This window comes from Monodon monoceros, unplaced genomic scaffold (assembly GCF_005190385.1).
Source record: "Monodon monoceros isolate NGI ecotype Baffin Bay Population unplaced genomic scaffold, NGI_Narwhal_1 Super_Scaffold_19, whole genome shotgun sequence".
In the NCBI taxonomy this organism is placed as follows: domain Eukaryota; kingdom Metazoa; phylum Chordata; class Mammalia; order Artiodactyla; family Monodontidae; genus Monodon; species Monodon monoceros.
This window is the reverse complement of record NW_021703775.1, coordinates 7,779,920-7,806,795: the sequence shown is the minus strand read 5'-3', so window position 1 is coordinate 7,806,795 and position 26,876 is coordinate 7,779,920. Positions and strand designations below refer to the sequence as shown.

The 26,876-nt window shown below is 51.3% G+C and overlaps 1 protein-coding gene across 6 annotated transcripts in view; it reads left to right on the top strand.

The window, feature by feature from the left end:
• The first annotated feature begins 4,740 nt into the window (after nucleotides 1–4,740).
• Nucleotides 4,741–26,876, top strand: part of INPP4A (inositol polyphosphate-4-phosphatase type I A) — a 149,189-nt gene continuing 127,053 nt past the window's right edge. For all 6 annotated transcript variants that reach the window (XR_003794821.1, XR_003794822.1, XR_003794820.1 and 3 more), the window contains exon 1: nucleotides 4,741–4,997. The gene's annotated coding sequence lies outside the window, so the exon portion shown is untranslated. The remainder of the gene's footprint in view (nucleotides 4,998–26,876) is intronic.

Sequence of the window (26,876 nt, the reverse complement as noted above, 5' to 3'; positions counted from 1 at the left end):
TTATAGGATGGGTCTGCTAGCAGTGAATTCTCTCAGTTTTTGTTTACTTGAGAATATCTTATTCTCCTTCATTTTTGAAAGAGAGTTTTGCTGAATATAGAACTCTAGGTTTACAGCCTTTTCCTTTCAGCACTGTGATTATGTTATTTTACTTTCTTCTGACCTCCATGATTTCCTTTTTTTAAAAATAAATTTATTTGTTTATTTTTGGCTGCATTGGGTCTTCATTGCTGTGTGCAGGCTTTCTCTAGTTGCGGCGAGCAGGGGCTGCTCTTCATTGTGGTGCGCAGGCTTCTAATTGCAGTGGCTTCTCTTGTTGCGGAGCACGGGCTGTAGGCACACAGGCTTCAGTAGTTGTGGCTTGCAGGCTTCAGAGCTTGGGCTCAGTAGTTGTGGTACATGGGCTTAGTTGCTCTGCAGCATGTGGGATCTTCCTGGACCAGGGCTCGAACCTGTGTCCCCTGCATTGGCAGGCAGATTCTTAATCACAGTGCCATCAGGGAAGTCCCTTTCCATGATTTCTGATGAGAAAACAGCTGTTAATTTTGTTGAGGATCACTTGTACTTTATGAGTTGCTTCTCTCTTGGTGCTTTCAAGATTCCTTCCATCTTTGGCTTTTTTTTTCATCTTTGGCCTTTGATAGTCTGATGATGCTGTGTCTAGGGTGAATCTACTTGAGTTTATGCTAGTTGGAGTTTATTGAACTTCTTGGATGTGTAAATTAGTGTTTTTCATCATACTGGGAAATTTTTAGCCATTATTTCTTCAAATATTCTTTCTGACACCATTGTAAAGCAATTATACTCCAATAAAGATGTAAAAAAAAAATATTCTTTCTGTACCTTTCTCTCTCCTCTCCGTCTGGGACTTCCATCATGTGTATGTTGATATAGTCGATGGTGCACAGATCTCTGAGCCTCTGTTCATGTTTCTTTATTCTTTTTGCTTTATGTTCCTCAGACTAGGCTATATCAATTGACCTATTTTCAAATGTAATTCTTTCTTCTGCCAGCCCAGTCCTGCTGTTATACCCCTCTAACAGATTTTTCATTTCAGTTATTATACCTTTTAAATATAGGATTTATGTTTGGTTCTTTTTTTATAATTCCCAACTCTTTTTGATATTCTCTTTTTGTTACTCTCATACTTTCCTTTAGCTTTTTTTTAAACATTAATTTATTTATTTATGCCTGTTTTGGGTCTTCGTTTCTGTGTGAGGGCTTTCTCTAGTTGTGGCAAGTGGGGGCCACTCTTCATCGTGGTGTGCGGGCCTCTCACTGTCGCGGCCTCTCTTGTTCTCTGCGGAGCACAAGCTCCAGACGTGCAGGCTCAGTAATTGTGGCTCATGGGCCCAGTTGCTCTGTGGCATGTGGGATCTTCCCAGACCAGGGCTCGAACCCGTGTTCCCTGCATTGGCAGGCAGATTCTCAACCACTGCGCCACCAGGGAAGCCCTCCTTTAGCTTTTGATACGTGGTTTCCTTTGGTTCTTTGAACATGTTTATGATAACTGATTTAAAGTCTTTGTCTAGTAAGTATAACACTTGTGTTTTCTCACAGACATTCTATTGACTACCTTTTAGCCTCTGTCCTTTCCTGTTTCTTTATGCTTAAACTTTTTGTTTGAAACTGGACATTTTAAATTACATAATGTGGCAATTCTGGAAATCAAGTTTCCCTCTACCCCAGGGAAAGAGAAGAGGGCCTTTTGTTTGTTTAGTGTCTCTCTTGGGATAATTCTATAAAGCCTTTATTCTATGTCATTTGTAGCCACTGAAGTCCTTGCTTGGTTAGCTTAATTCCTGTCTTTTTATTGATATTCTTTGTGTATATTGGCTAACTATTATACAAAGATAGTCTCAAATGCTGGGACGAATGTCTTCTTTTTTTAAAAAAAAATATTTATTTGTTTATTTTTGGCTGCATTGGGTCTTTGTTGCTGCGCATGGGCTTTCTCTAGTTGTGGTGAGCGGGGGCTACTCTTCGTTGCGGTGCATGGACTTCTCATTGCGGTGGCTTCTCTTGTTGTGGAGCACTGGCTCTAGGCACACGGGCTCAGTAGTTGTGGCACACGGGCTTAGTTGCTCTGTGGCATAGTGGGATCTTCCCGGACCAGGGCTCGAACCCATGTCCCCTCATTAGCAGGCAGATTCTTAACCACTGCGCCACCAGGGAAGCCCTCAATATGTCTTTATGAAGGGGCTGTGTGTGTATGTTGAGGCATGTCTTCAGTGTTCGGGCAGGCAATTTACAACTCTGCCTGAGCCTTCATTTCTTGCTTGCTCAAAGCCTCAAGGTCAGCCAGAAGTGAGAAATTATGGCCTTCTTAAGTCTTTCCTGGACATGTGCATAGTTGTACACATGTGTGTCCTTTTGGATTCCAAGAAATATGTCAGGTCTTTCCAAAGTTCCCCCATTCTTTCCTTTTAATTGGTGAGTCTCTTGCTAGCTCCACCTGGTATCACCACCTTAGGCAGTTGCCCTGTTAAATAATTGTTGCCGATTGCTTTCACCAAATGCTCTGTGGATAGGGCCAACTGCACCAAATAAGCACTGAGTCAGGTCAATTAAAGACAAGCCCTGAGAATGGAGCTTCTCCATTAAGCTGCCAGGCCAGTCACATAGTGAAAACTCCTTGGGGATAGGGCGTTATGAGGCACTCCAAAAGCTTTTTTGTGCCTCCTTTTTTGCGAGGCCACTGGTTTTCACAGCTACTGTGGCAGCAGGGCTGTTAGTTTTCCAGGCTACATATATTCTCCAGTGAAAACACATGTAAATATATTATGTTTAATGGCCCCCAAAGAAATTCTCATGTAGGTTGTTTCGAGTCCCCAAAACAGCACTGCTTAGCTCTTAATTATCATATATAGATGATCTAAGTCAGCTTACTTATTGTATATAGACAATCTAGGTCCACACGTTTGTCAGAATCCCTGGAGGGCTTGTTAAAACACAGATTGCTTGGCCCCACTTTCAGAGTTTCTGATTCAGCAGGTCTGGCATGGAGCCTGGGAACTTGCATTTCTAGCAAGTTCTGAGAGGATATCAATGCTGTTGTTTGGGTATCACATGCTGAGAGTTTCTGAAGGATGGGGATATTTTCCCACAAGCACACTTCTAGGATACTTTCTTCTATCATGTTGTGATGCTTAGGGAATGCACAGTACCATATTTACCAACAAACCTGGCTCCTTTTTCTCTTGATAATGTTCATTCTGCAGTGAAATTGGGGCCCCGTTCCTTGCTGCACTGAAATTGTAATTGATCTTTATAAGATTAACCTGAATTACGCAACAGTCAAGTGACAAATGTTATTGGAGGCCTGATTCTCATTCAGTTTGTTACTATGCTAAATGAATGAATTGTTGAACTTTGATGTCTATTTTTAAATGTTTGTGAATTTAAATTTGTTACTTTTTTTTAAAGCCAGTGATTGAAAAACTCTCTTGGCTTGATTAAAGTTATCATGGCCATAAAATGTATTGTCTGAACACTTTTGAGAATGAAAGGGGACCTATTAATAATTTTGCTAGGTAAAAGATGTAAACTGGGGTTGTCCCAGCTAAACCAGGTATATTGGTCACCCTAGTTTTAGAAAATAAGGTATAAAATTATTTTTGCATTTCCACAAGTTTGATATTTTGGATTTAATTTTACACTAGGGTTAAAGTTCTGTCAATATTTCTATCCATTTATCTGAAGAAATAATAGCTTTTTGTTAGTAAATTACTTTTCAGAAGAGAAATAAAAAAGTCAGAAAATAAATTAAACTTTAAAAAGTTTCATATTTACTTATTTTTATCCAGACTGTTGTCTGCGTTTGGTTTTTGGTGACATGGGGAAGCTCAGCTCTAATTCTAAATATTAGAGAATTTTTGTTTAATTTTCATTTCTTACAGGTTAATCTTTTCTTTTTAAAGTAATTTATAAATGTTTGTTTTTATACCTGAGGGATGTGAGCGCCAACTGAGAAGTGTTCTGGTTTATTGAATTAAATTAGTTTTCATTCAAGAATTTTAAAGAATTTTTTTTCTGACAAAATTTAAAGATGAAGATGAATGTTTATATTCAGTCCAGTATTACCCTTGCTCAAGCAGAAATATTAAGGTTTAAAGTTATATTAAAGTGAAATTTTTCTTCCAAAACTTCTGACTCTTCTATTTCACATCCCCCCCGCGCCCCCGCCATGGAAGAATAGAACTTTGGGAGAGAGGTGTAAGGAGCTGATATTTGGTGAGAGTCTGTAAATGTATATACAGTATGCCAGGACAATCTGGAAGGATGTTAGCAGTCTCTGTCTTCTTGCTTATCTGTTTCTTCAAAGTATGATTTTAATTTTTGCTTGTTTCTGGGCTGAATGTTCAGTTTCCTAAACTTCGCCAGGGGACTGCGTAGTCCGCACCCGGGGAGCGCGCTCACCGGAGGGCAAACGGCCGGAGCGGTTCCCGGGTCGCGACTCTTCAGGAGTCTTCTTCCTCAGGGATGCGTCGGGGCCTCCAAGCCTCAGTATTTGTGAGGGCGAAAATGCCATCGTCCAATTAAAGTGCAGAAGTTCAAGAACTCCTTGCAGGCGATTCGATCACAGCTGAGAGCGGGTCTTGCAGGAAGCCGAGAGAAGTCTGCGTGAGCAGCCGCGGAGGAGGACCGGCCGGGTGGGGTCGGCCCAGACCGGGGCTCGTGGAGCGCGCATGCGCGGCGAGGGGGCGGGGCCGGGGCGGGGCCGGCGTGGCCTCCTGAGCGGCGGCGGCAGCGGCAGCAGCAGCGGCAGCAGCAGCAGCCTGGGCGGCGGGTTTGGCGCTGCAGCGCTGGCGGCAGGTTCGCGGCTGGGGTGGGCGCCGCGGACCCGGACAAGAGGACGAGCACCTGGAGCCCGGCTGCAGCCCACGACTTTGCGACCCAGCGGCGGCGTTGCTGCTGCGCGGCTCGGGCGCGCGGCCCGGCGGGACCGAGGACGGCGGGACGGCAGGGCGCGGGCGCCGCGGGCCGGGACGCGCCAGGTAGGTGGGCCTGGCCGGGCCGGGCCGGGCCGGGGGCGACGCGGCGGCCGCAAGCCGCCGGGGACCGGGATGCTCCTCGGGCGGAGCGGGGAGCGGCGGGGCGCGGCGCGCATCCTGATACCCGGCGCGCCGGACGCGGAAGGCGCCGGCGGTTGTCATGGAAATCGTACAGCTAGCGGTTCCCTGGTGGTGGCGTCTTTGGAGAATGATCAGACCCCGGCGACCCCTAGCAGGATGACGCCCCGGGCCGCCTAGGGCTGAGGGTAGCGGGCGGCGGGGAGCCGGGATGCGGGACGTGGCGCCCCCGAGGCCAGATCGCGGCGCCTGCTTGGTGCGTCTCCAGGGCTGGATCTAGTGACTCCAGACGCTGAGGCCTCGGGGTGTTTCGGGTGTAAACAGAACCGGGTAAAAATAAACATACACCTCGGTGTAGGCCCCCATCCTCCCAAACTCTTCCCTTTTCTGCCGGCCCACCGTCCCCGACAACAGTTCTGGCATCTTTGCTTTTGATATTTTCTTTCTTTATGGCTTTGCTAGTCAATGAATTGAGGCCTGGGAAATCTGCAGGGGTTTGTGACTGTCTCCTGAAAAGCCAGTCATGAATGTGTAGGCCACAGGAGATTGAAACACTCAAAACGTCAACGGTTAATTTACGTGTTTGTGGGCGAAGGGAGCGGTGATGGGCTCGGCTCTCCCTCCCCTTGTTGCCTGCCCTGTGACATTACATAATCATGTATTCCTCCTGCCCCGACTTCATCCCTAATGACAGATCTTAAAAAAATATTCCTTTGGATAAGAAAAAAGTATAGGCGGTTGTAAAGCCCATCTTCTTGTGTTTTTGCTTTGCCACTTAATGGGTTTTGTGTTGAGAGGCTGCTGAAGAGTCGAATTTGATTTGCCACCTGCCCCTTAAAGGGGCATCTAAACCGAGGGAGTAGGAGGTGGGGTGGCAGTTTGAATGTTGCAGTGAGATTCTGCCTGATTCATCTGTGTTCACAGTGGATGGGGCGGACTGTGGGCAGTGGGGTTGGAGAGCGAACAGGCTGACTTGGATGTGAATCTTGAATCTGCCAGTTGCTAACTCTGGTTCTCAATTTTCTCATCTCTGGAAGGTGAGAACAGAACCTACTTTGCTGAGTTTGTTTTGGAATCTAGATGCTGTTGGCATTGGTAAGTGCGCATAGACTAACTATAGATTGTCCTAGAATTAAGCCTAATTTTTCTTTGATTGAAAACAGGTTTTCTTTAACAGGAATTTTGTCTTTGGATTTAGGCTAGGGCCTTTGTTTGGGGGGGGGTCCTTTGCTGAAATGTTTACTTCTGGAAGAGTCAGTTCACTGGTTTCTTTGAAGAAAGTTGAGATGATGGTGCCTGTGTGGGAAGGTCAGTGTGGTTGTTGTGTTGGAGGGCTGGTGTCAGGAGACCGCGATGCTGTCCGGGGGTGGGGGGCGGGGGGCGCGTTGCGTGCGAACTGGAGCCCCACAAGGCCTGGTTCCCTGTGGTGTCTTGCAAACAAGCCTCTGCAACAACAAGCCAGAGTTACATTTACAAGGAGGGTTTGCCCTGAAGACGGGGCTTAAAGGAATAAATGCTGGAAAAATACAAAGAGAAAGGGGGGCTGTATTTCTACTGAGCTCAGTGGTAGAATTAGTTGTACTTATTCCACTAGCCAGTTTACTTATCCAGCTATTTTTCATTAGGCTTATGCTGTCTCAGAGTGTTTATCTGCTCAGGTGCAAGTCCTGCCTCCCCGCTAGACGCAAAGTCAAGGGTAGACATTATAACTCATTGTTTTTGGAAACTGTATATTTTGTTGTATTGCTGTTAGACTTAATGCCATTAGTAAGTAAAAAAAAAAAATCAGTTTAAGGGAAGGATGAAATCAAATAATATACATAAGAGGTTGTAAGCTGTAAAGCTCTAGAGAGACAGGTTGTGTATGATAGAACTATTGACCGTTCAAGTCCCGTTAGCCAGCTGCCTGCCTGGGAGCATTCTCCTCAGCCAGCAAAAATGCAAGGGCACCAAAGGAATGGAAGCAAAAGGGTGTGGGACAAACTGATCCCAACCCCCATCCCATGGCTTAACATTTCAAGAATCCAGTAAGACACAGTAGAGGGGGAGACTTTGGACCAAGACTCTTTTATCCTGGTTTCTCATGAAAAACTTCTTTAGAGATTATGGATTCCAGGAAGGGTCCTGTGGCATCATCAGCCATGCACAGCGTCGGGATGCTGTGGCTTTTCACTGAGGGAAAAACAGCACAAATGTGCAGTGAAGAAGCCTTGATGATGTTGTTGCTGCTTCTGTGGAACTTGGTTAACGAGCTAGCCTTGAGAGATCCTTCAAAACAGCTTTTTCCAGTGTCCTGGAACAGAAGCTCTGTGAGGACAGCATATTCTAGGGAGACCAGTGGTAACACCAGGGTAGGCCTGCTTCATTTTGTCTCTCTGGGCTTTTAAGGAAAATACCATTGTGAACTTAATCCCCAGGAATTTACCTGTATTTTTCTATGCATATGCATACCTTGCTCTCTTAAAAATTTTTTAAGAAAATATATTATTTCAGATTCACTGAAAAGTTGAAAGAATAATCCAAAGTGTTCCAAGATATCCTTTACCCAGATTCTCCAAATATTGACATTTGGTTTATCCTCTCTCCTATTCGTGTGTGTGTGTGTGATTACTTTTCTCTGAAATGTTTAATGTTAAGTTGCAGACTTGATACGCCTTTACTGCTAAATACTTTATTGTGTATTTCATAAAAACAGGGACATTCTCTTACAAAACAACAGCATGATTATTAGAAATCAGGAAATTAAATGTTGATGCAACGCTATTATTGAATCTACAGGTCTTTTTCAGATCTTGCCAGTAGGCCACTTTAGAGCAAAAGGAAATCCAAGATTCTGTGGTGCCTTAAACCATCCTGTCTCTTTAGTCTCCTTTAATCTGGAACAGTTCCTGAATCTGTCTTTGTATTTCATGACTTTGACATTGACATCTTTGAAGACAACTGCCTGTGTTTTGGATAATGTCCCTCCCCTTGGGTTTGCCCGTGGTTTCCTCCTGCTTAGATTCACATTATGCTTTTGGCAGGTGTGGCACGGGGCGGTGCTGCGGCCGTCTTAGCGTGTCTCACGGTGGGAGGCATATGCTGTTGATCTGTCCCATTCACTGGTCCTGTCATCACTTCATTAAGATCCTGTCTGTCAGATTCCCTCACAGAAAGTTCCCGTTTTTCCCTTTGTTGTTAGTATGTATCTCATAGTAAGATCACTTGAGACTGTAAATATACTGTTACTCCTCATACTTTCACCCACTAGTTTAAGAATCCATTGGTGATGCTTACCCAGATCAGTTATGATAGTTGACAGACGGTGATTTTCTAATTCCATGTTTCTTTCTACGCTTATCAGTTGGAATTGTACTAAAAGGAAGAACTTTACTTTCTCCCTCATTTACTCTTTGGTTTATGTCTCCGCACTCATGGATGAATTCCTGCTTTATGCAATAGATTATAGTTTGTTATGCTCATTACCCACTTTTCTGCTTAAATTGTCCCAGACTTGGCCTGCAGAAGCCCCTTCCAGCTGGCCCTCCTGTCCTTTTGATGTGTTCTCATCATCTTTGAGGACTTCTTTACTTTCTGGCACAAAACCTCCAAGACTCAGCTTGTACTTTCCAGCCCTGGAATCAGCCATCTCTCCGAAGAGTCCAAGTTCCTTTTAGTGGAGAATGATACTGAAAAACCCAGATCTGGGTGCTAGGTGTGCTCCTTGCTGCTTCTAGGCCTTTTCAGCGGACAGGTGTTCTCGTTGTAAACATAACTGGAGACACATCTAAAAATTTCCTCTGCTTTACCTTTTACATTTAATGCTATGTCCTGGGGATCTATATGCACTGACATGGAAAGTTTGGTCTGTATTCCAGAGTGTGGGTGTACTGTTATTTCCTTAACTGTCCTTTATTGATGGACTTTTAGGTTGTTTCCAATAGTCTGCTCTAAAAATAGTGGGGAATCTGTGAACCACATCATTGTCAACACAGATGTTTCAGTCTCCTAGATCCCTCGAAGGAGAATTTCTGGGTTAAAGAGTAATATATTAAACGGATAGCTTTGCCACATTGCCCCCTCGCCCCTTCCAAGAAGCTTTACCACTCTATGCATTCGTCAGTGCGTGGAATTGCCTTTTCCCCTTTAATTTGGCCAACACTGAACTGAAGAGTATAAATCTTGTAAATTTTTGCCAATCTAATGGATAAAGAAGACATTACTTTTTAAATTACATTTCCCAAATTACCAAAAATATTGAAAACCTTTTCTTGCCAGTTTATATTTTAGCTTCTGTGAATAGCCTGTCCATACCCTTTGACCATTTTTTCTTATGAGGTTATCTCGCTGGGTTGTGGAAGGTGCTGTAACTTTGGACTTTATTCTCGGCAGCCTTTGATGTCTCCTTTAAGGGTGATGCATTTTTCATCCTAAAGGAGAAGGAAACTAACATATTCTGAGCACCCCCTACGTTCCAGGCCCTGGGCCAAGCGTCCGTATGCGTTCTCAGCAAGGTCCCGGGAGGCCAGTGGTGTTGAGGGGGGGTTGAGACGAGGCATGATTAAGGCACCGCCTGGGAGTGATTGTAAGTGGTTGGACCGGGATTCAGACCCGGGTCTGTCTGGATCTAGTGCCGTCTCCACGAAATTACGTAGCTCCCTTCACAGGATTTTGAAATGAATGCTTTATGTGTCAGCGTGGACGTGAAAATCAGCTACCTGGAGTCCCCAGTATCAACAATTTCTGTATCAGTAAAGGGCTTTTTCACTCAGTCCTGCGTGGTGAACATACACATCTCTCAAAACCATCTATTTTATTCCTGGAGCTATCGTGGACTCTGCAGTCAAACTTCCTGTAAGTCTCCAGCTGGCTGTGTGACTTTGGGCGAGTGGCTTCATCTTTCTGTGCCCAGTTTTCTCACCCGCAAAACTGGGCTGATGGCAGCAGCAAACCCAGAGGCTTTGCTGGGGGCTTGAATGAGTTAATACACGCCAGGTGTGTGCAGTGGTGCCTGATGCCTGCTGAAAACCCAGGGGATGTACCTGAGGATGAGTCTATATGGAAAGCACGTGTGGGAGGCCGCGTGGAACTAGCGCAGCCTCTTCTGGTTGGGTTTAATCTCTTAACCATCCCTTTTGTCATGACCCGGCCGGGAAATGGGAACCCAGGGCCCCTGGGTGCTGTGTGCTTGTATCCTCTCTCTACAGACCTTGCTTGTGCCCTGTCATGGGCCTGCCAGCTAGCCCAGTTGGCCCTTCCTGTCTGCCCACAGCTGCTGACCTGGGACAGCTGAGACACTGCAGGCCTTTCCATGTGCGGTCTGCTCAGTGGGGGTCACCTGGGAGGGTCTCAGAGGCAGGCAGTATCTGGTGGGGAGGGGCATGCTCTGGGGATAAAGAGGAGGTGTCCATTTTCTGGAATGGGGTCAGGAGAACAGACAGGTGTCCTCTGGCCTCCAGGAGGAGGGGAGGGGACCACTGGAGGGGCCAAGCGACCAGCTCCCCTCAGCTCCCTTCCTCAGAGCCTGTCCCTCAGACACCTATTCTTTCTCCTGACCTCGAGCCCCCGCAGCGCCCCTTCTCTTATGCTTGCAGGCAGGACTCTGAGGTCTCCTGAAACCCCCGGCCTCCCTCCCTGCCCCCTGCCCCCTGCCCCCTGCCTCCACCAGTGCCCTTGAATGGCTGGCATCAGCGGCTGTTACAGTAGCTGCCTGATAAAACTCACTCACTCCAGGATGTGGAACTCCTTTCCTTCCCTGTCCTGTGTTGCTTGCATTTCAAGTGGTGCATTCTCTAGCCCATGAATTAGAGCTTTCAAGACGGATGACCTTGGTGTGCACATTCTGGGAGAGCGAAAGAAATGCATTTAGGCAGGTGCGTGTTTCTGGGAGAACAGGTCGTGTTAGGAAATGAGGATGCCCAGTTCAGGAGTCTCCCTGGGGTTATGGATTATGGGGCAGGTCAGTTGGGGTGCTTTTGGCTGCCGAGTGAGCAATGAGGACGTTTACTGTCTCACAGACCTGGAGTCCTACTCTAGCAGCAGTTTTGAAGTTTCGTCGAGGACCTAGATGCTTCATCCCAGGGTCAGCCTCCCCGCGGTTATGAGATGGTTCTTAGCGTCAGCGGGACTGCGTGAAGGAGACACGCCAGCCGGTCCCCAGCCACAGCGTCTGCCTGTCCTCCCTCTGGTCTGTGGGAGCAGTGAGCATCATGTGGCCTCCCCGGACCCAGAACAGGAGGCTGTGGGCCGGCTGACTTAGGAGAGCCCCTCCGAGTGTGGCCCCCAGACCCGCCGCATCAGCACCACCTGAGGCTTGTCCGAAACGCGGCCTCAGGCCCCGACCAACCGACCGAATCAGAGACTCTGGGCTGGGGCCCGGCGACCTGTTGCGAAACAAGCCTTCCAGGTGATTCTGAAGCAGGGTCCAGTTTGAGAATTGCTCCCTCAGTCTCATCAAGACCCCCCCCACCCCCCACTCCTCAGCTGGATATGGAGCTGGTGTTTCCGGAATCCAGAGAGGACGGTTCCCAGAATAGGCGGACGGGAGGGAAAAGTTGGGAGGTCAGCCCACAGCGTCAGCCGAGGGGCGTGCAGAGTGTTTAAGGAGCCTGTGGGCGGCTTTGCCCTCCTTGGCCCCCTGCCGCAGTGTATGGGCCCAGCTGAGTGTCCCAGCTCCCGTGCCCGCAGTCTCTCCAGCCCCTCTGAGCGGGGCCCACGCCCTCCCTGCAGGACTCGGCACTGAAGGGGGCCGCGTTGGGAGCGCCGGCCCCAGCTTCTCTCTCTGGCCCAGCGGGGATGGGGTGCGCGGGCCCTGCTGACTCACTTTCCTAAGCCGGGCCCTAAGCGTGTTCAGGTGCGTGGGGTTTGCACATGCTGCTACTTCTCACTCAATTAGGAAGAAACAGGGAGCAGTGCCGTTAGTAGGGGCTTGGGGAATGCTGAAGGAACGGGCCTGGAGGGACGGCAGCCTCAGGGACTGTTAATAATGGCAGCGGGCTGTGACCTGCTTTATCGTCCCCTTTCGGAGGCACAGCCTCACCTTCACGTTCGGGTGGAGTAAAACAGCCACCTCCACGGTGTGATTCGTGGGATCAGACTAGCCCACTGTTCCAGACCTTTCCTGGAACTAGAGAGCTGAGGTAGTTCTAGATTTTCTTGACTTTGCACGGCTTTCAAGGTTCATCCTAATACATAAAAGTGATGTATGGGAGCCTCACGCTGAGCGCCTCTGCATCGGTGCTGACGGCCCAGGAAGGAGGGCAGCCCAGGGGGAGGGGGCCTGGGGAGGGTCCAGGATAGTGTCTTCAGACAGCAGTGGTTTGTGACATCAATTTGAGATTGTAACCGGCATTAAAAATGTTTTTGAAATAAAATAGAAAATATCCAAGTATATTTCCTACAGGGAGGGTAAGCATTTTTTGATCCCACAGGTAGTTATTTGCACGTGTGTGTGTGGGTATTGTCACGGTGTGATTGTTTCTTCCTGTGGGTTTTTTTCAAAAAGTATTAAATCCGAGGGTCGAGCACGGGGAGAAGGGGGCTCCACTGGACGTGTACGGACACGGGGTCTTTTGCCGGGGAGGGGGCCTCGGGGGTTGCGTGGCTTACTCCAGGTGGAGAGCCACCGATGGGAAACGAGAAGGGCCTTTTAGCGGTGTGGGCCGGGGGAGTGGAGCTGGAGCCCCGAGGACAGCAGGGAGGGGTCTGAACTTCCTGGTCTCACTCTGGTTTACTGTTTGTGGTGTTTGACCACCTGGGCCAGATCCTCCTGAAGATGTTGGGGGTCCTCAGCCTGGCCACTCTGAGACGGGGGAGGCCGTGGCAGGGAGGGTGTCGACTTTTCAGAGGTTTAAAATGTGACTCTGGACGCCTGACCCATCCTTCTGACAAGGCAGATCAGCATATGGTGACCTACAGAGGGAGGGCGGGGAAAGGGGATAGAGGTGGAGACAGATGTGGACAGGTGTCTGCGTCTGGCTTGTTTGGAGGCTGGCCCCACTGTTGCCTGTGAGCAGTGACAGGACAGCTCCCACGTCGCCTTGGCTGCCGTTGGGACGGGGTGATATGCATTGTTTCACGCCGGGGTTAGTCTGGTTTGTGTCACAAAGCATACGCGGTAATGGCTTCGGGGTGTCAGTGTCTGTTTTTTGAGGGGGGGCAAGTTGGATTGTGGGAAGAGAAAGTGCTGGACAAGAACCTGAGTCAGCTTTCTCATGTGTAAAATGCGGAAGGTGCCTGGCTCATGGGGATGGGGGCGGGTGCTGTGTGGATTAAATACTATTGATACAAGCAGGAGAGGTCTGGGCACTGCAGCTCTGGACCAGTGCCGGTCCAGGGAAGGTACTGTCTCGCAGGAGGTCCGGCGTCTCCCCTCTCGACTTTGCAGTCTCGGTTACCCTTTTTCCTACTGGGCCCCTGTTCTAAAAAGTGTATTCAAAAGGCTAGAGTGCATCCCATCTCTCAGTCCTTCCCAGGGCACCTCTAAAGGGAAATGCTGCAGAAGAAGGAGGTTTTGAGAGGTAGGGGACTGCCGGCAAAGGTCAGAGGAGAAGGATGTGGGCAGAAGTGGGAAGAGGGAAGTGAGAGGGGCCTGGGCTCATAGATGTTTAGTCAGGTGGCCACTGACCCAGCTGTCTTCTACTGACACTTTTTTTTTTTTTTTCTAAAGCACATAGAAACTTGTGTGCAGTGGAATGGTAAGTATTTTCACGTTTCTTAGTTATTGCTTCGACTGTGTTCTGCGTAAACACACGTTAAACAGTATGATCACATTGCCTAATTGGGTGCTAATCAGATGGCCGGTAAAATGGAATCATTGGTGGAGCGTGTGCCAAGCAGCATCAAGGTGCCCCAGAATCTTCCATGCGTTGTTACTGCTCTGGTTTGGAAGAGGAGTGTTGGGTGAGTGGATTGGCCTCGCGGAAACACCCTGCTGGTCGACAGGCCTACCTGGGGGAGGAGGAAGGCGCATTTGGGTTTTACCCCCGGCTTGCAGGTGATTTGGGGAAGCCGGGCCTGAGTTTTACCTTCTCCTTCCTTGTTCATCTAGTGAAGGTCAGTCCCTGCATTCCTGCCCCCTTGGCCCCCAATCCTGCGTCGCAGTGGAATTGTGATGGTGCCTGAGGGCTGCATGGGCAAAATCTTGTGTGTGCTTGGTTTGGTGGGCCTCAGGCTCAGACACAGACATACATAAAGTCTATTTAGGGAAGTGCTTCTTGAGTCTGTGGCCTTGGAAGTCCACCTCCTGCCTCGTGCTCTTTCACTTTCCCTCCGCTCTGTAATGATTCAGCAGCAGCTTTCCAGAATGGAGAAGCTTCGTGTCAGAGATGCTGGAGGACCCTGGGCGTGTCCGTGGAGATGGAAGCTCCCTGTGTACCATGCAGACCAAACTCTTCCTGGTCCAAGTAGAGCATCCGGTGCCGCCCCTGGCTCCTCCACCTGTGCCCCATCCCCACACCCCTACTCTGAGGCTCTTTGCAGGAAGTCCCCCAGTACAACTGCACTCTATGTTGAAGCCCAGATCCTTGTCATTCTCCGTGGACTGATGGAGACCACTCTACTCTCTGATATTTTGCCTAGATAATTTATGCACAGTTATTGTCTGGTTCAGCTCTGGATTCTCTCTGGCAGCTTGACATCCTTCCCTGACTTCTCCACTTACGTCTCTCTGACCTCCTTTTTACTCTGTTTTTGACCTATTTTATTTCTTTTTAGCCATCCCTGACCTTTTTTTTTTTTTTTTTTTTTGCGGTACGCGGGCCTCTCACTGTTGTGGCCTCTCCCGTTGTGGAGCACAGGCTCCGGACGCAGAGGCTCAGCGGCCACGGCTCACGGGCACAGCCGGTCCGCGGCATGTGGGATCTTCCCGGACCGGGGCATGAACCCGTGTCCCTTGCATCGGCAGGCGGACTCCCAACTACTGCGCCACCGGGGAAGCCCTTGTGTGTCTCCTTGAAATGCCGTTGAGCCCGTGAGAACAGGAACCTGTCTTGATAGCAAAAATAATCTTGGAAGTAGTTGGTGTTCTGCGTGTGATTTCTCAAGACACGTGTTTTGTGATTATCATTATAGGTGCCTTCGCGCTGTTATGGTATTTTGAATAACTTCGGCAGACGGAGGATGATCTTTGCATTTTGAGTCAACTTAATTACTTAATCATTCTTTAATTAGTCAAATATCTTTACCAAGCTAGGTATTCACCTCGTTGGTCAAAGACAGAAGAAAAGCCAGCAGGTGGATTGGGAAGCAGTGAGGGGCCTTGTGCAGGGTTGTTTCACTGGCTCAAAGAGAAAGAATGCTTCCGCGACAGTAGTACCGCCATCTTGGTTAAGAAGATCCGGGTTTTAAAATTAATCTCCATCAGTTCCTAACCTGGGACAGCATAAGCCTTTTGCACTGGGGACTTGCCGATGGGGCTGTGACCCTGTGTGCTCTCAGGGCATCAGGTCACGCTGTCTAGTGTGCAGGTTCGTTCCTCGTCGCAGCAGCCAGCGCAGCCTCAGCCCCTTCTATGGCCAAGAGGGTTCTAAGCTGTAGTGGGTGTGACTCGTTTCAAACAGGATTAGATGAGACATGATCGAATTCCAGGGCCATAAATCGCTGTATCATTCCTTGGCACTGGACGTGACAGGATCTGACCAGTGTTAGAGACCCATAGGTTGGCTGTTCCATAAACTCTTAAGGGTTGTACCAGTGTTTGTCATGGCAACCAGCAGCCCATGGCTTCGACTGTGAACCTAGTTTAGTGGACTAACCGTAATGAATGAAAAGGGGCTGTTTTTACCTCATAACCTAGATTTGTCGGGACTGAATATGCAAAGGCCAAGCTATTAAATGTTTGGGGCGGTAAACAGGAATTCAGTGTATTAAGTCTTTTTGAGCTTGGTAGTGGGGCAGGCCTGGAAGTAGGATTGGTTATAGCTTTTTTAGGGTTATAAGTGTTGACTGCGTGAGGAAGGAACTGTTTTATGAAATAACTCTATAACGAAGTGAATCTTCTTATGCTTATAAGGTCTTGTGAGAATGTACTCACCCTAGCCTGGAGCCCAGGGTAAACTTGAGAATGCTTTGTTTAAAGGCCTCTTTCGGGGAAAATGGGACTGTTAATGAACTTAAGTCTAAAATAGTATCTTTCCTTATCCCCAGCTCTCAGCATTCCAGGATGGTGGCGTTCTCCACCATTGGATATAAGTGAGAAATGGTAAAATTGTTAGGATTAACATCTGGTCATGAGTAACAGAACGAATCGGAAGGACAAGAGGCTTAGTTAAGTAGGCATTTATTTCTCTTTATCTACTGAGGTCTGGAGGTGGGCAATCAGAGCTTGTGCCCTACCATCCCTAAGCCCAGGCCTCACGTCCAGGACCAGGACGGCGGCTAGAGGTACACCGAGCTCGTGGGCGTTCCAGACACCAGGCCGCAGGAAGGCAAACTTCCTGAGAACTCCTCGTCGAGCTCTGTCCTTGTATCTTGTTGGCAAGAGCTGAACCCCTGGCCACACCTAGATGCCAAGGAGGCACGCAGCCCCATGCCAACCGAGTCAGGGTCCTGGGCCTGTTTCTAAGGAGGAAGGGAAGAATGGACATCGGAGGCACACCTAGCTGTGTCTTGCCTGCAAGTTGTTATCTGTTTTGAAAGATGAGTTTTTGTGCTTGTTGGGAAAGTGTTGGCAAAATTTCTGTGGGGAAACCAGGCGTGGGCATCTAACTGAAAACTCAAGGGCTTAAGACCTTTCTCACTTCCACATGGGCCTTCATACTCGAACCTGAAAGAGGTCACTGTTCCTTTTGTGCCTCCACTTCCTCATTTAAAGAACAGAAATGGTAGAAGTCTAATCTGAGTTGTCAGGGCCAGTGCTGAGCTCCGCAGACTGGAGTTGCTTTTCCCCAGTAGTTCCCTCGGGGTTTCTGGACCCATGGGTGTGTTCAGAAGGCAAGGGCTGCCTGGGCGTGGGGATTTCAGGCAGGGTGTGAGATCCAGGCGAGGGCCAGTGGGCGAGATGCCCTGAGTGGGAAGAGGCCTGGAGTGGGAGGGCCTGGGAGAGGCAGAGAGCTTCTCTCTCCAGAGCCATCCTCGCCCTGAGCCTGCCACGGGCATGCCCCCTCCCCAGAGGGTTGGGGGAGGGCCGGCCTCGCCAGCTGAGTTGAGAGACGCCTGGGTCTGCTTGTATCTCTCCTGCCTCTTTCCCTCCTCATTCTGCTGTTCCTTTCAGAAGGGTGATCCCAAGTGCCTCGCTCTCTGTCCGATGAAAGGGATCCCATAACTCTAGGTGTCAGCGAAATCGACTGTGTTCTGCTCTTTGAGGCGTTTGCATTTTAAGAAGGATATATGTGCTAGCAGTGCCTACACTCAGAGCCTCTCGGATGGTCGGACGGCAGACCCAGGAATAAGAGGAGCCGGGGGCCTCCCTGTGCCACCAGCCGCTGGGCGTAGTGTGTGCCTGCTGCACACCTGGGTGAGGCTGGCCAGGCCAGCTGCTCCTGTCACCTTCCCCCCACCCCAGCCCAACGCCTGTGTGCAGCACGCGCCTCACACCTCTCGTGTGCTCACACGCCAGCCAGGCGTGCACTTACGCCTGCCGCTTGCACACGTGTATACACGCTCACTGTGCGTGCGTGTGCATGCCCACGCACCCCTCCCCCTCCCCACCCCCCTGCAAGGAGGCAGTAGCCCCCGGAAGTTGAGCTTCTGGAAGGGCCGTGCATTGCTTTCTGGTTGAGTGGAATCCCTGGGGGCTAGGGGTCTGGATGTGCTCGTATTCAAGCATCTTTACCAGAAACACTCCCTGAATTCATGCTCCTAAACTCAGGAACTTCCTTTTGTGTTTCCGAAACTAATGATGAAAATCTGCTCATGTGTAATAACAGCTTTTCCTGGCCTCTAAAGACTTTTTAACTTCGCATTTTAAAAAAGGCAAGGACTACCCCAAGGCCCTCTCTTGTCTTCTCTCCGGGGGGCAGCTCCGCAGGCAGTGGATGAACTGGGCATCTTTCCTCTCACCCTAGCATCTCCGCTGCCTGAGCTGGTGCTGATCTCCCAGATTGTTTTGCTGTCCAGTTCTTTCTCAGTAAAAACATAATTTGTTTTTTCATGTTTGTGGGTGAAATATTTTGCTTGCGGGAGGTGACCATCGAACTTCATCGAACTACCTTTACTTCCCGTCACGGGTGTGCCCGTCCCTGTGTTATTTGCGACTTGCCTTCCCGTTCCACAGGTGCCCCGGTGACCAGATGCTGCACGTGTTTTTCAGAGGAAACAAAGACTGCTGGGACACCCTAAGTATGCAGTGTAAATGCAGAAAGTGAGGCCCCGCTGGAGGCAGGTGGTTCTGATTTCCGTGTTTCGTCTCCCCCTCTTGAAGGGGCAGGCGCTGTCACGGGGTGGGCTGGGGGAGAGGAGGGTGGAGGAGACGGGAGTCCTGGAAAGCACTGCTGCCTGTGGGAGGGGGCTGTCAGCAAAGGTCGTGTGGCCCCCGGCCTGGTAACCCTTGCCAGGGACATAGTGGCACTCGGGGAACATCTGAGTTCCAGACGGCAACAGCACAGGCCCAGAGACACTGAAGTGTGAAGGGAGCACCCGGGGGGGCGCAGGATATGGTCCTTGGTCAGGGACTGACCCTTGATGCTGGGGAACTAGATACCCTGAGTGCCTGGTGTGGGTCTCTCTGCCCCCCCCCCCCCGCCCCCCAGGTTGAGTGGCCTGAGAGAGGGTGGGTGGCATGGTCACTTTAACGGCGTGTAGGCAACTGTGGTTCAGATGAGGCGGGTGAGTGCTGGGCAGCTAAGAGGAAAAACAGCATCAAAGTAAGTTAATCTACTCTGGGCACCTTGAAGAGCTGGTGTGGGGAGTGCTGAGTGGCTGGGTCCCCTGAGCCCCATGGTCGGGAGGTCCCCTTACCCTCTCCTTCCTGGTGTGTAGTTCCTTAACAGTAACTCCTTCAGGGTCAGGAGGAATTGCTTAAGAGGTGCACTTCTGCTTTACTGCATTTTATGGGGATGTCATTGTCCCACATGGTGTTCACCAGTGTGAAGATTGTTCTCAAGGGACATGCCCAGTGAACACAGCAGATCTGGGGTGTCCTAAGACATCAGCCTCCTTCAGGGCAGGGACAATAGCTCAGTTTTCTATTCCCAAGAGCATCCTACAGTACCTGGCACAGAATCGGTGTGTAATCAATGTTTGTTGAATGAACGAAAGAAAAAAGCTACTACGCCAATGTCAGAAGTGAAGGAAAAGCCTCAGGCTCTCCTGGGAACATAGCCCATTACCTGGAGGTCAAGTTGGGGTTCAGTCTAACTTAAGAAAGGGAGGTGAGCCCAGAGCCCGTGGTCATCCCAGTTAAGTTCTCAAGGTGAAACCAAGCCCGTCAGCTTGTCCCCCTGCACCTGACGTGTCCTCAGCGCACGCCCCCTCACCCCGCTGGCTGGAACCTAAGGCCCTTCTGCCCCTCTGGGAGGAAGGAGCCACACCTCAGGGCTTGGTCAGCTTGGATGTTTGCTTCCTAAATTTAGTGAACCTAAAAGAGGAATTCTGTTTGCACATGCACAGGGTTGTGAGTGGAATCCTAGGGACTTTAGAGAAGCCGGGAGGATAAGGGCGCACAGGAAGGGGGGGCCTTCTCCTCTCCTGGGCCTCGCGGGGAATCACAGGGCTTCACGGAGAGATGAGTTTTGTGTCAAGGCTCGGGGTGGTGGCTTGAGCTGGGGGGCTCAGGAGAGAAGTGTGGGCAGGACGGGGTAACACGTCAGGAAGGAGACTCAGGAGGGGCGGGACCGGCTCAAGATTCGGGACATCATTCATCCCACCCCGGAGTTTCTTCAGAGTTTTTCTTTTCGTTTTTTTTTTTTTTTTTTTTTTTTTTTTTTTTTTGCGCAGTACGCGGGCCTCGCACTGTTGTGGCCTCTCCCGTTGTGGAGCACAGGCTCCGGACGCGCAGGCTCAGCGGCCATGGCCCATGGGCCCAGCCGCTCCGCGGCATGCGGGATCTTCCCGGACCAGGGCACGAACCCATGTCCTATGCATCGGCAGGCGGACTCTCAACCACTGCGCCACCAGGGAAGCCCCAGAGTTGTTTTTTTAAAAATATTTATTTATTTTGGCTGTGCCGGCTCTTCGTTGTAGCACGTGGGATCTTTAGTTGCGGCACGCAGGATCTTTTAGTTGCAGCATGTGGACTTCTTAGTTGCGGCATGCGCGTGGGATCTAGTTCCCTGACAAGGGATTGAACCCGGGCCCCCTGCATTGGGAGCGTGGAGTCTTAACCACTGGACCACCAGGGAAGTCCCTTATCAGACTTTTAAGTTCTGTTTTGTTTGTATCTTATTGATTGGTTGGTTGATTGATTGATTGAATCATTATTATCATTTTACATGACAAAAGCAACTCGTAGTCTTCTGTGGTCTGAGAAGGTCCTTAGATTGCAGTGTTCTTATGACCATCCCTGTGCACTAATCAGGTTCGTGGGCCAAAATTGGCTTCCTGGTCTCCGCTCAGGGCTGGGCCAGCAGGCGTGGGCACCACAGCTCCCTGAGCCCTGCCCAGCCCTGGGGCCTGATGCTGGGTGGCCGAAGTGCCCAACCACAGGCAGGATGTCCCCAGATCCTGCAGTGGTGGCAGTGAAGCCGTGTCTCTGAAATGACAGAAATGAAACCAGCACCAGGGAAGAATATTCTAAACCGCCTGTGAAAACTGGGCTGTGAGGGAGACGAAGCACTGGGGTATGCAGAGCCCCAGAGATAATGTGTTCCTAGAAGTGGATACAGTGTCTCAGGGTCCTCTCCCTGTGATGAAACAGCCAAGCGGCAGCTTTGGTGGCCTCCCGTTCTCCACCGTCACGCTCTCCCTGGGACCTCGTGGGGTCTCTGTGCAGTGGGCGCGGAGCTGCCATAAAACATGGTCGAGCCCGTTGGCCAGAGGCCGGGGAGGGGGCTTTGGTAGTGAGCGATTACAGGAACAGGGCTTGGCTTGCGTCCGCTAAGGCACACTCGGTCTCCAAGATTCTGGGGCTCTGGGACTCGGAGCATACGTGTCCCTGTGCTGTATACTGCAGTGACATAGTCGGCGGAAGACACGGACGAAGGCGCCCAGTTGGGGAGGAGGGAAGTGAAGGCAGAGAGCGAGGGGTGCTGATGCTAGAGAGGTGATGGGGGTCACTGCCAGAAACCAGCACGGCCCCCTCCTCCATTCCCCCACCTGCTAGGGTGACAGTGCCCCAGAGTACGGCCCCCTCAAGTCCCCCATCCTTGCACTAATGTCACTTGGTGCGAGTCCTCGAAATCTGCCTGCTCTTAGCTTGATTTGACAAATGGGATGACATCCTGTGTTATGTTTTCCAATAGGCGTTCACTTCCATGGTTCAGAAATTATAAGGTTCAGCAGGATATGTGATAAAGTCTGCCTCCTGCCCCATCCCCCAGCCACCCAGATCCCTTCCCTGGAGCCATCAGTGCCATGTGCTTCTCATGTATTCTTCCCTAGGTATTCTGTGTACAAGCCAGCCAAGTATGTGTATGTTTTATGTGTAAATATGTTCATGTTTACCTTTTAATTGCACCGGTGCTGTTGCGCTCCATGCTCTCTGGGGCCTCCCCTTATCCCCTGACTGTATCCTGGTACTCTCTGCACGTGGGAACATAGTTTCTCCTTGTTTGCCCCAGCTGCGCCGGGTCACCCTGCCAGGCTGTACTGTAGATTCTTTAAGCAGAGCTCTCTTGATGCGTGGTGGGCACTTTCCAGCCCGTGCTTGGCACGAGTGTGGTTACTGCCCCACCCTGTTCTGAGGGGTGGATGGAGTATCACCCTGGCTGGAAGGAGAGCGTGGGCTTAGATGACGTTTGAACATTCCTCCGCATTTCCTCCTATTCTCACCTGGCCTGTAACTATTTCTTGCTTAGATATTATTTGTAAGATATGCTTTTTAGAATTATCGCCTTCTAGTCACACACAGACTTTTCAAACGAGTCTGTAGCATCCTGAATGAGGCTTGTCAAGGCTACCTGGACCTCAGCTTCAAGAACAGTGGCTCTCCGGGCTTCCCTGGTGGCGCAGTGGTTAAGAATCCCCCTGCCAATGCAGGGGAGCGGGTTCGAGCCCTGGTCCGGGAGGATCCCACGTGCCGCGGAGCAGCTAAGCCCGTGTGCCACAGCTACTGAGCCTGCGCTCTAGAGCCCGCGAGCCATGACCAGTGAAGCCCGCGCGCCTAGAGCCCGTGCTCCGCAACAAGAGAAGCCACCGCAATGAGAAGCCCGCACACCGCAACGAAGAGTAGCCCCTGCTCGCCACAACTAGAGAAAGCCTGCGCGCAGTAACAAAGACCCAACTCAGCCAAAAATAAATAAATTAAAAAAAAAAAAAAAAGAAAAGAACAGTGGCTCTGAGGGGCACTCCTCTGCCTGGCCCACTGCAGGGCTGAGCAGCAGGTGCTACAAGAGGTTCTGGAGGGACGTCTCTTGACAGCCGGGCCCAGGACTGCACAGCGCCTGGGGAATCGAGCCGATTTCCAGCTGTGGTGGTGTCTGGCTGACGCTGGTCCTGGCTGTGCCCTCCCAGGGTATCAGCCGCTCCCACCATCACGCTGTGTGTCTGGAAGGGAAGGGAAGGGAACGATCCAGACACGGGCACTGTACATACGGACGACTCGGAGTCATGTTGGGTGGTCGCCGTCAGCTTCTGAGTCTGCCAGGCGGCCCTGGCAGTTCACCACTGGAGTGGGTGCGTGTGGGCAGGGGCGTCTGCGAGGCCGCCCTTCAGGCCCGGGAGGTGGGCTGGCGGAGGCTGCTGACACCTACCTGCCTGCCTGCTCACGTTCCCTCCTGTACAGGGTTTCAGGCACAAGGTAGGGGGGACTATGGCCGCACGGCCCGGGGGTGCTCCAGGGAGCAGGACGTGGTGATAACCCCTCAGGGTCGTCCCAGGAGTGTGTCTGGGAGGCTGCGCACAAGACCCAGGTGGGGTCTCGCAGGACAGGGCCAAGCTGTGAGCCCTCTGAGGGGAGTGAGGGGCGCGCGGACGTTAGGCCTGAGCCCCTGGGGTCTGCCAGGCTGAGGAGCGCCGAGGGGCGCCTCCTTCTGCCCTGGCTCGGTCCTGACCTGCTGCTGTCCCCTGTCTGCCCTGGTGGTGTCTTGTCAGGAGCCCAGGGCACATGTCTCCCATGAGTGAGCCCAGCCCTTGCACCCGTGCAGAAGGTCAGACGAGAACGGGTGCAAAGAAGACAGCTCAGAGGGCTGCTCTCAGGAAGCCAATGGGCTTCCTCTTTCTGTTCATCTTTTCATTAAGACACCCTTGAGGTTTCGAGGCTCCACCTTGAGCCCTTTGTGGCGGGCTGCTCGCGGCCTGTGAGAGAGGGATGGTCTTCAGATCTCACGCAGGCCGGAGACAGAGTGGCGGGGCCCCTGAATGGGGGCAGGGGGAGGGCAGAGGCGCCTCCAGCATCCGGGCCTCGTCCGCGCAGAGCCCGGAGGGCAGCTGCCAGCGCCAGGGGAAGTGGGATTATTGCACATTGTGTGTTTCAACACTGGGACCCACCCCTCAAGAAGGAAAACCGAGAGCGGGGCCGCGGAGCCAGGGCTGAAGAGATGGAGAGAAGGGGACAGAGGGCCAGATGTTAACCACCCGGTCCTTTGCTGGCCCAGCTGGCCCTTATCCCGGGTTCGCAGGGCAGGGCTCTCGGGGCCCACCCACATTGGGGACCCGCCTCCAGCCCCTCCTTTGGCAGCTGCAGGGCCTGTGGCTGAGAGGAGCGCTTCTGCTGTGTTTATTCAAGGTTAGGAGGCCCTGATCACAGCTCACGATGCCTGAGGTCCTCTGTGAGAGGTCAGCAAAGGCCGCCCGTGGAATAGCTGAGTTATTGTACTGGGTGTTTAAGACAAATGCCTGTGGCAAAACTGTATTTTTATGTAGGATGAGCTAAGAGTTTGGGCAGCCTTGGAAACTCCCTCTTGAGACAGAATCAAGAGAGACAGTATATGTGAAGGAGGTTTTTAAATGTCAGCAGGCTCATTGCAGCATAAGGCTGTAGCTCTTTGCGTAGCTTGAAGGACTGGCTCATGGTCCAGGGAGGTGACAGGAACCGTCCTTCACGGATTGAGGTTCTCGAACTCCTGCTGTGTGCCGGGCCCTGTTCTGCTGGCTTCGCTCATACTTCCCACTTCATCCCCTGTATCAGTTTCCTAGGACGGCTGTCACACATTCTTACGAACTTGGCGGCTTAAAACAAAAGAAATTTCTTTCTCTTACAGTTCCAGAGGCTAGAAGTCCAAATTAGCGTTCCAGGGCCAGAATCAGGGTATCAGCAGGGCCATGGTAGCTGCAGAGGAGAATCCATTTCTTGCCTTGTCCAGATGGTAGCCGGCTTTCCTTGGCTCACGGCCCCCTCCTCCGTCCAGCGCCAGCTGTGTAGCTTCTTCTCTGTGACTGTGCCTCCCTCTGCTTCCGTCACATGGCTTTCTTCTCTTCCGTCTGAAACCTTCCTTAGCATCCTTTTGTTCAGGACATTTATGGGGATTTAGGGTCCACCATATATTCCAGCATAGCTTCTTACCTCAATATCCTCAACTTAATCACATCTGCAAAGGCCGTGCCATGTAAATAACGCTCACAGGTTGCAGGGCTTAGAACGTGGACATCTTTGCGGGGGGCACTATTTGGCCTCCTACGTGGTGCAGCAGCCTGGTGAGGATGGCACTGCCCGACACAGCAGACAGAATGAGGAGGCCCAGGCTTGGCACGGCTGAGGCTGTTGGGCGGCCATGGTTCGTCCTTCTCCTGGACCTGCAGGAGGGCCGTTTGCTGAACATGCACTCAATGAACAGATAAGTCCTGTCGTCTTCCTGTGTTACACTGGTTTGGAAAAGTAAGAGCTTCGGATCAGGGGCCTGTGCGGCACCTCGCTAGGGGCACGTTTGTTGATGAGTGAGTTCGTTTCACTGTGGCCAGGTGGCCCTGGGCAGTCTCGTTGTCCTCATCTGTGAATTGAGGACAGAACAGCCCGAGGGTCAGATGGTATCACCTGGGTGAAATGGCCCAGCAAGGGCGGCCCAGCAAGGGCGGCCCAGCAAGGGTCTGTGTGAGGGGTCCTTGTTCAGTGTGAGTTCCTGGTCCCAGCAAGGAGAAGTCACATGAGCAAGGCCAGGTGACATGAAGGAGGGATTGTGTTAATACCTGGAAGAAATAGTGCACTGGGATTTGTGCAGATAATTGACTCATTGATGTGACAAACATTTATTGAATGCCTGCCTGTGCCAGGATGTCAAGGGGGCGAAAGGGAAAGAATAGCAGACAGCACCTACCACTCCTGCCCTGCGGGGAGGGGAGCCAGAGGACAGACATCTAGAAGGTCATTTCCCGATTGTGGACTGAGAGAAGTCGTCTTTGATTTGAAGATGAATAGATATGCCCCTATTGCATATTTATTTGTACTTACATAGTATAAATAACATGAAAATTCATGGTGGTCCAGGGGGAGGGGGGAGGCGGTGGTGGGATGAATTGGAAGATTGGGATTGACATGTATACACTAATATGTATAAAAAGATAACTAATAAGAGCCTGCTGGGGCTTCCCTGGTGGCGCAGTGGTTGAGAGTCCGCCTGCCGATGCAGGGGACACGGGTTCGTGCCCCGTCCGGGAAGATCTCACATGCCGCGAAGTGGCTGGACCCGTGAGCCATGGCCGCTGAGCCTGTGCGTCTGGAGCCTGTTCTCCACGACGGGAGAGGCCACAACAGTGAGAGGCCCGTGTACAGCAAAAAAAAAAAAAAAAGAGCCTGCTGTATAAAAAATAATTAATTAATCTAAAAATAATAAGAAGTTCATGGTGGTCCCTGTTCCCGAATCTGGAGCCACGGAGTCAGAGGGAGACCAGAATTGAGTCAGTTATCTGTGTCTTCAGCTCATCTTCCTTTTCTCCTCTTGGTGGCTGGCCGTGGGTCCCCAAGACCCCTCAGTTGCTTGTCGTAGGTCCTTGCAGTCCCCTCAGTGGCTGGTCGTGGGTCCCCGAAGTCCCGCACTTGATGGCTTTCAGGTCCCTGGTAACTGACTAGGCCCAGTTACCTCCTTCCCCAGGGAGTGGGCCTGCTTCCTACCCCTCTCTGCACTGAGCCCCCGCTCGGGTTGGGCCTGGGGTTTCTCCTCCCGGTGTAGGCCTGGCCTCTGCCCAGCCCTCAGGTGGACAGCTGCTTGGCCTGCGGGCTCTGGTCTCCCTCTGACTCCCTGGCTCCAGGCCCAGGCCGGCCCCTGCCCACCTCGCCGAGTCTTCCCTCCTCTCCCGGCTGCGCAGGAAGGGACCTTGTGTTGTTAGGTTTCGTACGCTGACCTTACTGAGCACTCACTGTGCGCCAGGGCCTGTCGGCTCAAGAGGGGTGACGCACGTCCCCTGTCACTGATTTCATGAGCCACCCGCCCTCCTGGAGCCTTGCCGAGCGCTGGCTGCTGTGCACGGCTTCCTCTCATACACCCTGAGTCATACGCGTCTGTCCTCCCATTTGCAGGCGAGAGAACTGGGGCGCAGAGAAGTGAGGCCGCCCAGTGGTCAGTGGCAGAGCACGACTCACAGGTCTTTTTGTCCACAAAGCCCCTCACAAAGTTATACCAGGTAGGCCCAGCCTGGTGATAGACCAGCCACCAAACTCACGGGGTGGCTGGGGTGGCAGCAGGTGACAGTGTCCTCCTGCATCCTTTCTGATGGGGAACCACAGTCTTATTCCCATCTCTCTCTAATCCTTGTCTCACAACCCTGTGTATACTCACCGCGGGTGCCTCGTACACCCCTCGTCCCCCCTTGTCTGTTTACTGTTCCCCACTCTGTGAACTTGGCCTCTCCATCTGTGTA